This window comes from Octopus sinensis, linkage group LG12 (genome assembly GCF_006345805.1).
Source record: "Octopus sinensis linkage group LG12, ASM634580v1, whole genome shotgun sequence".
NCBI classification, from domain to species: Eukaryota; Metazoa; Mollusca; class Cephalopoda; order Octopoda; family Octopodidae; genus Octopus; species Octopus sinensis.
In genome coordinates, this window is record NC_043008.1 from 20710139 (window position 1) to 20721199 (window position 11061).

Consider the following 11061-nt stretch of genomic DNA (forward strand, 5'->3'; position numbering starts at 1 on the left):
TTGGTCGCAGATTTCTATATCCGTTGGATGTTTTTTAAACTGCAAAATTATTTCTTTCTATAACAATTGTCTAGTCTGGTAAAATGTTTTTTAATTAAGTGGAATTTAAATTTCTCAGGATATACCTTGCTGGCGATTTCAAAAAATGAATGAATTTGTTCTATACAGGTCAACAAATGACTAAAAAATTTAAGGTACTTATAACATGTAGGAAACATATTAACTTAATCTTTTATGTAAACCTTCTTCTTTGATGTTTGATTAAAAATTCATACTTACAATCTAGCGTAACTTAACCTAGAAACGATTATCTTTTTTATGATAGACATATACATGTACAACCATCTGATATACATGTAGAAATATACATGTAGATCCATCTGATATCAAGTTAAGGATTAGATTAACATGCTGACGCTGTTGTGCTTCTTATTAAGGCAACCAGTTCATATTTTCAGAAATCCTTCTGTGAACTCAAAATCCTTTAAGTCACTACCAATCCTCCGCCTTTTAGATGCAATCAGGACTTCCTACTTAACTAGCGGTGATAAAATTTCGCAAAGAGAGAGTTGATTGAAATGGCCGATATACATTACTGTTTTACTGACTATGGAGGGCGTTAAAATACTCAGTCAACATCAGTAGGCTTCAAACCCAGAACGTAAATGGATGCAGCTATCAGAGTGTAACGATTGAGTGCAACTTACGAGACATTGAGCCTGTTTTGGCATCCGTAAGTTTTGTCAATAGAGGAAAACAACACTCCCACGAAACACACACACACACAGGCACGCAGAAATATACTCAGACGAGTAAAAAGCAGAGAGAGAGAGAGAGAGAGAGATTGCACATACATACAAACATAACTAGATGCTCAAACGCATACACAGAGAATGAGAGAGTGGCAGAGGCATTTCATATACATAGAAAAATAAGCTGATGCTTTCAGGCACATGTTGTTGTTGTTGTTGTTGTTGTTATTATTATTATTATTATTATTATTATTATTATTATTATTGAGTAGTTTTATTTTTATAGCGTGCTTTCACTTCACTACCGAGCGCAGCTCTGTGTGCCTTGGGTATGTGCTGTGATTTGTTGTGATGCTCTGATGGTTATTGTATGGAAAGTGTTCTGCGTAGGATGTGTGCAGTGCCTAGTAGTGCAATTTTCTGTATGTTATATGTGTTTGTAAGTCCTGGTGTTTTTGTTATGTATTTGTCTGAATATTTGTTTATCATGCCTAATGCACCTACTATGATAGGAATTGTTTCTGTTTTCAGGTTCCACATTCTAGTTATCTCTATTTCCAGGTCTTTGTATTTTGAGAGTTTCTCCATTTCTTTTAGAGACATGTTGTCATCTGCCGGTATTGATACATCAATTAGAAAGCATTTTTTTTCTTGATGATCTCTGACGACTATATCTGGTCTGTTGGCCTTAATTTCTCTATCTGTGTGTATCGGCATATCCCAGAGTATGGTTGCTTTCTCGTTTTCTGTGACCTTTTCTGGTGTGTGCCTATACCATCTTTTTTCTGTTGTTATTCCATAATGTTGGCATAGCTTCCAATGTATGTAGGTTCCAACTCTGTCATGTCTGTGAATATATTCCTTCTTAGCCAGGACTGGGCAGCTAGAGATAATATGATTTATTGTTTCTTGTCCATCTCCACATATTCTGCAGTTACTTGTAATATTTCTTTTCATTACATGTTTTTGTAATTTCTGGTGGGGAGGCTTTGGTCTTGTGCTGCAATTAAAAATCCCTCTGTCTCTGCTTTGAGTCCTGAGCTTCTCAACCATTGCTGGGATTTTTCTTTGTCTATTTCTTTTGCGTTTAGTTTAGTGCAGTATTTACCATGCAGGGGCTTTTCTTGCCATCGTTTTATCATGGCTCGTTGCTGTTCTATTTTTAGTTTGGATTTCATTTGTTTTATAGCTTTTGTTGTTTCTTCATCATCTTCTTCTTCTTCTTTGTGTTTATTAGGTGGTATGATTTCTTGTTTGTATTTGTCAGCTTCCTTAAATACTGAGAACAGTTTTTGTTTTGCTCGTGTTTTGCTGCTATCTGGATCAGTTTTCCTTCCTTCTGAAGTAGGTATTTTTGCAGTCCTATGGTGGTTATTTTATAGTAGTTTTCCAGCTGTATAAGGCCTCTACCACCTTCTATACATTGTATATATAGTCTTTCTATGTCAGATTTTGGGTGATGCATCCTAGATCCTGTCGGTTTTTTCTTGTTTTCCTATCTATTTTGGACAGTTCATTTCGTGTCCAGTTAAGGATATTGTAGCTGTAACTTATAACTGGGACAGCTAAAGTGTTGATACCTATTATTTTGCTTTTAGCATTGAGCTCTGTTTTTAGTATTGATCTAACTCGTCTATAATATTCTTTTTTTATTTTCTCTTTCATTTGTGTGTGTTGTGTCTTATCTAGTTCATGGATTCCTAAGTATTTGTAAGTTTGGCTTTGGTCTAATTATTTTATTTCATTGGTTTTATCTAGTGTGATGTTGTTACTCTTAACTAGTTTTCCTCTTTTCATGGTTACTTTGGCGCATTTTTCTAATCCAAATTTCATATCTATTTCTTTGGTAAATCCATGAACTGTCTTTAATAGTGTTTCCAGCTGTTTGTCATTTGCAGCGTATAGTTTTAGGTCATCCATATATAAAAGGTGGCTGATCGTTTTGCCGTAACATTTATATCCGCATCCAGTTCTATTTAGCATATCAGATAGAGGTGACAGTGCCAAGCAGAAAAGGAGTGGAGAGAGCGTGTCTCCCTGGAATATTCCTCTTCTAATGGGGATGTCTTTGGTTTTCATGAGTCCCTCTTTGTTTTGAGGTGTAGGACTGTTTGCCATTTATTCATAGAGTGCTCTATGAATTTTATGATTGTTGGTGCTACTTTGTTAATGGCTAGTGTTTCGAGGATCCATGTGTGGGGGATGCTATCAAATGCCTTTTTGTAGTCAATCCAGGCCATACTGAGGCCTTTCTTCTTTCTGTGGCTGTCTTCAGTTACGGCTTTATTAATCATTAGTTGATCTTTACAGCCATACGAGCCCTTGCGGCATCCTTTCTGCTCTTCTGGGAACAGTTGTTATTATTATTATTCTATGTTTGACTTTTGCTTTATATTTGTACAAGTTGGCTCCAAGTCTCACCCAGAGACCTCAAGAGACAACAGGGTTGGAAGTTCATGTTGTTGTTATGCCTAGTGTGCCATATATTTGGGGGGTGGGGATGTTGTACTAATGAATGTCTAAAAAAAAAAGGTTTTTTTTTTGTTTTTTTTTTTAAACCGAAAATTATGTTTGTTTTAAACCTTGAGATTACATAGAGAGTATTTTGCGTAGGATATGAGCAGTTCCCATGAGCACTATCTTTTGAACTTCTGCCATTTTTGGGTTTCCTGGTATCTGAGTTAGGTAGCTATCAGCCCCTTTTGCTATCATTCCCAGGGCACCTATGACAACAGGTATTGTTTTAGTCTTCAGCTTCCACATTTTGCTGATTTCTATTTCAAGATCTTTATATTTGCTCAGTTTCTGGTAGGTCTTGACAGATACGTTTATTATTATTATTATTATTATTATTATTAATATTATTATTATTATTATTATTATATTATTATTATTATTATTATTATTATTATTATTGTTATTATTATTATTATTATTATTATTATTATTATTATTATTATTATGATTATTATTGTTATTATTATTATTATTATTATTATTATTATTATTATTATTGTTATTATTATTATTATTATTATTATTATTCAGTAGTCTTATTTTTATAACGTGCTTTCACTGCACTATCGGGCGCAGCTCTGTGTGCCTTGGAAATATGTGCTGTATTTTCTTGTGCTGCTCTTATAGTAACTGTATTGAAAGTGTTTTACGTAGGGTGTGTGTGGTGCCTAGTAGTGTTATTTTCTGTTTGTTATATATGTTTTTTTAGTCCTGGTGTTTTTATGTAATTGTCTGAATATTTTTGTGTTATACCTAATACACCAACTATGATAGGAATTGTTTCTGTTTTTAGACTCCACATTCGAGTTACCTCTATTTCTAGGTATTTGTATTTTGAAAGCTTCTCCATGTCTTTTAGAGGAACATTGTCATGTGTTGGTAGTGATACCTCAGTTAGAAAGCATTTTTTCTTCATGATCTCTGACAACTATATCTAGCCTACTGGCCTTAAGTTTTCTATGTTTTTCATAGTATTGTTGCTTTCTCATTTTCTGTGACCCTTTCTGGCGTGTGCCTAGACCATCTTTTTTGTGTTATTATTCCATAGCGTTAGCGTTGTTTTCAGTGTATCTAGGTCCTAACTTTGCCGTGTGTGTGAATATATTCCTTCTTAGGAGACAATATGATTTACTGTTTCTTGTCTATCTCCACATATTCTGCTGTAACTTCTTATGTTTCTTTCTATAATATGTAATTTATGGTGGGGAGGCTTTGGTCTTGGGCTGCAATTAAAAATCTTTCAGTCTCTGCTTTCAGTCTTGAGCTTCTCCGCTATTGTTGGGATTTTGTTTTATCTATTTCTTTTGCGTTTATTTTAACCCGGTATTTGCAATGGAGGGCCTTTTCTTGCCCTCGTTTTATTATGTCCGTTGCTGTTCTAGTTTTATTTTGGATTTCATTATTATTATAGGATTGACTTTTGCTTTGTATTTGCACCAGCTGTCTCCAAGTCTCACCCAAAGGCTTCAAGAGACAACAAGTTAAAAGTTCAAGTTGATGTTATGACTAGGGTGCCGTATATGAGGTTTTGCACAAAGTATTATTCTAGAGAATTTATAAGAAAACATAAGAAAATTATAAGTTGGTTTTAAAATTTGAGATTACATAGGGATATTTTACGTGAGATATGGGCAGTTCTCATGAGCACTATCATCTGAATCTCTGCAATTTTTGGATTTCCTGGTATCTGAGCTAGGTAACAAACAGCCCCTTTTGCTATCATTCTTAGGACCTTATGACAACAGGCATTGTTTTAGTCATGAGGTTCCACATTTCTATAATAATAATAATAATAATAATAATAATAATAATGATAAGAAGAAGAAGAAGAAGAAGAAGAAGAAGAAGAAGAAGAAGAAGAAGAAGAAGAAGAAGAAGAAGAAGAAGAAGAAGAAGAAGAAGAAGAATGCTTTCTACCAAAGGCACAAGGCTTGAAGTTGGGTGGGGTAGTGTGTTACTCTATTACATCGACCGTATTACTCAACTGGTACTTTTTTTATCAATCTCGAAAGGATGAAAGGAAAGGTCAACCTCAGCAGAATTTGAATTCAGAAGTGGAAAAACGGACAAAATGTTACTAAGCAATTTTTCCGGCGTACTAACGATTCTGCCATCTCGCCACCATAATAATAATAATAATAATAATAATAACAACAAAAACAACAACAACAACAACAACAATAATAATAATAATAATAATAATAATAATAATAATAATAATAATAATAATAATAATAGTAATAATAATAATAATAATAATAATAATAATGACAATAACGGTAATACGAAAACGTATCAAGTTTGTCATAAAGCAATCTTCGTTTATCTTGTAATTTAACAGGATGCAGAAAGATAATAATTTGTATAATTTTAAATAATTTATATGAAACATGATAGACCAACCCATTAGTAATATAATAAGAAACAATCAGATGTAATTGCATTGCAAGTTAAGTTATTTGCATGTGTAAGTAATGATTTGGCTAAAACTAATCATCATTTCTAATGGAGAAATTTAATTACGTATATAATCTTTAATTGACAAGTTTTAGATTTTAGTAATTATTGGATAATTAGATAGAATTTCTGCTCGAAATTTTTAGATCAAATGGAAAGTGTTTGTCCTTCTCATTTGTTGAAGTATCGGCCAATCTGATGGGGTGTATGTTGCTATGATTCGCTACAATAGCAACAGACGTTTGAAAATTATCGGAAATTGCGCATACAATAATATGGTCTATTACATGATTATCTAAAGCATATTTACACATACTGGCGCAGGAGTGGCTGTGTGGTAAGTAGCTTGCTAACCAACCACATGGTTCCGGGTTCAGTCCCATTGCGTGGCATCCTGGCCAAGTGTCTTCTGCTATAGCCCCGGGCCGACCAATGCCTTGTGAGTGGATTTGGTAGACGGAAACTGAAAGAAGCCTGTCGTATATATGTATATATATGTATATATGTGTGTGTGTGTTTGTCCCTCTAGCATTGCTTGACAACCGATGCTGGTGTGTTTGCGTCCCCGTCACTTAGCGGTTCGGCAAAAAGAGACCGATAGAATAAGTACTGGGCTTACAAAGAATAAGTCCCGACTGGGGGCGGTGCTCCAGCGTGGCCGCAGTCAAATGACTGAAACAAGTAAAAGAGTAAAAAGAGTAATGCAGTGGAACAGGCAGCTGTGTGCTCATCCTTGTTTACGTTGTGCTCTTTTCTGTTTTAGGCATTTGAAGTTGCCACTGACAAATGAGTTGGTTTCGAATAGAGGTACAAATCTCCATCGCTGGCGATTTCCCCCTTGCTGTGTGGGTTTGAACTGCTTTTAGAAATTGTAATAACAATTATCACAATCATTATAACCATCAACTCGATCACTATCATTACAATTATTACGACGGTTATCATCATTATCATCCTCCTGATCGTCATTGTGACCTAGTATTAGATCTTTAGATACCCTTGCAACATTTCTTCTAACAAGAATCTTCCTTGGTGATCTCAAGTGGAAAACAAAGCAATAAATATTCTCTTCTACTCTAGACATACGGCCTTAAATTTTGCGGGAGGGGGCTAGACCAATATATCGACCCCAGAACGTACCTAGTACTAAATTTATTGAACCCTGAAAGGATGAGAAGCAAAGTAGACCTCGGCGGAATTTGAATTCAGTACGTGTTGGCAGACGAAATACCTATTTCTTTACTACCCACAAGGGGCTAAACACAGAGGGGACAAACAAGGACCGACAAATGTATTAAGTCGATTTATCGACTCCAGTGCGTAACTGCTGCTTAATTTATCGAACCCGAAAGTATGAAAGGCAAAGTCGACCTCGGCGGAATTTGAACTCAGAACAAAGCGGCAGACGAAATACCACTAAGCATTTTGCCCGGCGTGCTAATGTTTCTGCCAGCTCGCCGCGTTATAGAGAATCATATATTGCAATTAAGTGGTATGAAACGACTCAGTCAGTGACCAGTCCTCATTGTAGTATCACGGTTTTGTTTTACAAACACATTGCCATTTTATCGCTGAAGACACTTAAAAAACGTTGCAGTGATTACAGAGGAATTTTATTGATTACTGTATCTTTGTTGGTCGCGCAACCAAATGCTATACCTAGAATCAAATATGAAAAAAAAAAGCCATATGTACACAGAAAAGATTTAAAACAACATAAACAATGAAACTCACAGTGACAGAATAAAAAGAGAATTATATGCAAAAATGTGTTATTATTTTGTATAGAGAAAAAGAACGAAACATTGACAATGTCTTGAAGCGAAGAAAGAAAGAAAATATTTGAAGATAATTTTGTTTTCTTTTATTTTCTTATTGATAAATGAATATATAAAAAATAAACTGACATAGAATATCTGATACAATTACTTGTAGATAAATGTATTACGAAAGAATGGATTAGTGAAAGCGAAAATATTTTTTTATCGAATATTATTCATAATTTTTGCTCTCCGTTACCAACAAATGCAACCCATTTGAAATCCATATGAAATTCCCAAATACACAAATCGACAAATATTTACTTTGTGCATAAATGAAAACCAAGGAAGGCGAATAATTATATCAATGTACACAGAGTAAATTTATGTTGAGTCGAATTGGCAACTCGGTATCAGTTTTTGTATGAAGCCATCTTAATTCGTTTATGTTTTTGATAAAGGGTACAGCTATCAACGGAACAATATTTCATTGCAGCACCCATGGAATAATTTACAGTTCAGCAGTAATTCCGACATTATGTATGGGATAAAAACAAACGATACGCAGATCATTAACGAAGATTCTCTCACTAGAATGATACAAATTAGTTATCATTGACAATATGTCCCTCAGCACACTTAACGCTACCGGAATGCCTTCCGGTCTTCTGCACTCGCTGGGTCTATATTAAGTACTAGCAAGCCCAGCACATGATCCTCTCTTTCTATATTTCACGTCTACTCTTTCAGTCCTAAACTTCCCCCTCTCTTTGTCTTGTTCTCTCACTAACACACACACGTATTCACACACATACACACACACATGTACACACATACAAACTCACACACAAAACACTCACGCATACACACGTTCATGCTATATACTTAAACCAATAACTGCTTGATTGTTATACAATTTCCAGAAGCCTTTTCTAGTCCATAGTTGTAACAGTGAAGCAATCTCTTTACTCTCTTTTACTCTTTTACTTGTTTCAGTCATTTGACTGTGGCCATACTGGAGCACTGCCTTTCAGACGAGCGAATCGACCCCAGGACCTATTCTTTGTAAGTCTAGTACTTATTCTATCGCTCTCTTTTGTTGAATCGCTAAGTTACGGGGACGTAACACACCAGCATCGGTTGTCAAGCAACGTTGGAAGGACAAACACAAACACACAAACGTATACATACACACATACATATATATGACAGGCTTCTTTCAGTTTCCGTCTACCAAATCCACTCACAAGGCTTTGGTCGGCCCGAAGCTATAGTAGAGTGAGGGAAAACTCGACAGCTTAGTCCAGTCTGTCCGTATTTTTTTCACTTGGTGATAACACTTGGAAAATTTGTCAGAAAAGAGGGCATATGCATATCAAATGCTGAAATGTTGAAGGCTATTGAAACGGAATCTAATTATAAATACCTACAAATACTTGAGGTAGATGTGGAATCAAGCAAAATGTTATGACAGAAAAGACAAAGAAAGAGTATCGACGGGGATTGAGAAAAATATTAGACAAAATTTGATTTCGGCAATAATATTGTACGCAGTCGCAGGGGTTCAGTATAACGCGGGTATTCTGCAGCTGAGAGCGGGTGAATTAAAGGAGTTGTAAAGGAAGACAAGACATGAAGAGAGCAAATGGGGGAAGGAGACTGATAAATGTGGGAGATTGAGTACGTATCGAACACGCCAGCTTACTGACACTTTCCTCAACTCTAATCTCTAAATAAATCTTTTTTTCTCCACATTGTCTTTTCTCTGTCCATATTATTCTTGAGAAGTTAAAATGAATATTGACTACTTTAGACACTAATATAAAGCACATTTTCTTACGTAACCTTGTCTTTGTCTTTAGAAGTTATATATTGATGTGACAGGAATTTCAACGACAAATTCTAGGCTGTCGAATGAACATATAAACGCTCTTACATCTGCTAGAAATAAGACGGCGAGCTGGCAGAAACGTTAGAACGCCGGGAGAAATGCTTAGCGGTATTTCGTCTGCCGTTACGTTCTGAGTTAAAATTCTGCCAAGGTCGACTTTGCCTTTCATCCTTTCGGGGTCGATTAAATATATTTCTTTACTACCCACAAGGGGCTAAACACAGAGGGGGGACAAACAAGGACAGACAAACGGATTAAGTCGATTACATCGACCCTAGTGCGTAACTGGTACTTAATTTATCGACCCCGAAAGGATGAAAGGCAAAGTGGACCTCGGCGGAATTTGAACCCAGAACGTAACGGCAGACGAAATACGGCTACGCATTTCGCCCGGCGTGCTAACGTTTCTGCCAGCTCGCCGCCTTCCTTAAATAAGTTCCAGTTACGCACTGGGGTCGATATAATCGCCTTAATCCATCTGTCTCTCCTTGCTTGTCTCCTCAGTGTTTAGCCCCTTGTGGGTAGTAAAGAAATGGGTATTTCATCTGCCGCTACGTTCTGAGTTTAAATTCCGCCAAGGTCGACTTTGCCTTTCATCGCTTCGGGGTCGATAAATTAAGTACCAGTTACTTAATCGCTTTGTCTGTCCCTGTTTGTCCCCTCTATGTTTAGCCCTTTGTGACCAATAAAGAAATAAGAAATAAGTGGGGAAGATTTAAAGTTCTGATGCATATTGTCGGTCTCCATATTATATCTTCAGACTCATATTGATTCGGCATGATATTAGGTAGAAATATTGTTTACTGTTTCCAGCGGTCATTTGGCAGCACTTTTACAGGATAGACCAAACAAACATCGAGATATTACCAAAACAAACAATGGTATCATACAGTTGCAAATATAACTTGTACTTTGATCAATATCTTCCACAAACTTTGCTTAAACTTATGATTATAATCAGAATTATTATTTAAGTGGTGAGATGTCAGAATTGTTAGCGCTCCGACTAAAATGCTTAATGGTAGCTGCTCCCCGTATTTACGCTCTGACTTCAAATTCCGCCTCTCAGGTCATCTTTGCTTTCATCCATTCAGAATAGTACCCAAACGTACACACACAAATACACACACAAGCACACATGCACATACATCTATACATGTATACATACTTACACTGAAAATAGATTATGAACAACACAAGGAACCATGGAAAGAAAGTTAACAAAATGTGTAACTCTGAGTCGTACTGGCTTCCCGTTCAGTGGTAGGCTGGCCTAACCGCTAAGGTATTGGGGTTGTATCATCAAGTAGTAGTAGTAGTAGCAGCAGCAGCAGTAGCAACGGCAGCAGCAGTAGTTGTAGTAGTAGTAGTAGTAGTAGTAGTAGTAGTAGTAGCAGTAGTAGTAGTAGTGGTTGTAGTAGTAGCAGCAGTAGTAGCAGCAGTAGTAGCAGCAGCAGTAGCAACGGCAGCAGCAGCAGCAGTAGTTGTTGTTGTAGTAGTAGTATAGTAGTAGTAGTAGTAGTAGTAGTAGTAGTAGTAGTAGTACAAGAAACAGCAGTATAAAGCAACAGGTTAAGAGTGTCAACAGTTTTGACGGATAGGACTTGGAAAATAAAAACCCTGACATAGTCTTCCGCCGGACATGTGTTTAGAAGAAAGGACAATAAATGAAATAGCAAATTGA

General features: G+C 36.1%; 1 long non-coding RNA gene across 1 annotated transcript in view; it reads right to left on the bottom strand.

Annotated features, from left to right (window-relative positions):
- Nucleotides 1–4911: 4911 nt before the first annotated feature.
- The window catches only part of LOC118765518, a 19684-nt gene continuing 13534 nt past the window's right edge, over nt 4912–11061 (bottom strand). Inside the window, exon 3 of the long non-coding RNA XR_005001381.1 lies at nt 4912–5044. This is a non-coding gene — a long non-coding RNA (uncharacterized LOC118765518). The remainder of the gene's footprint in view (nt 5045–11061) is intronic.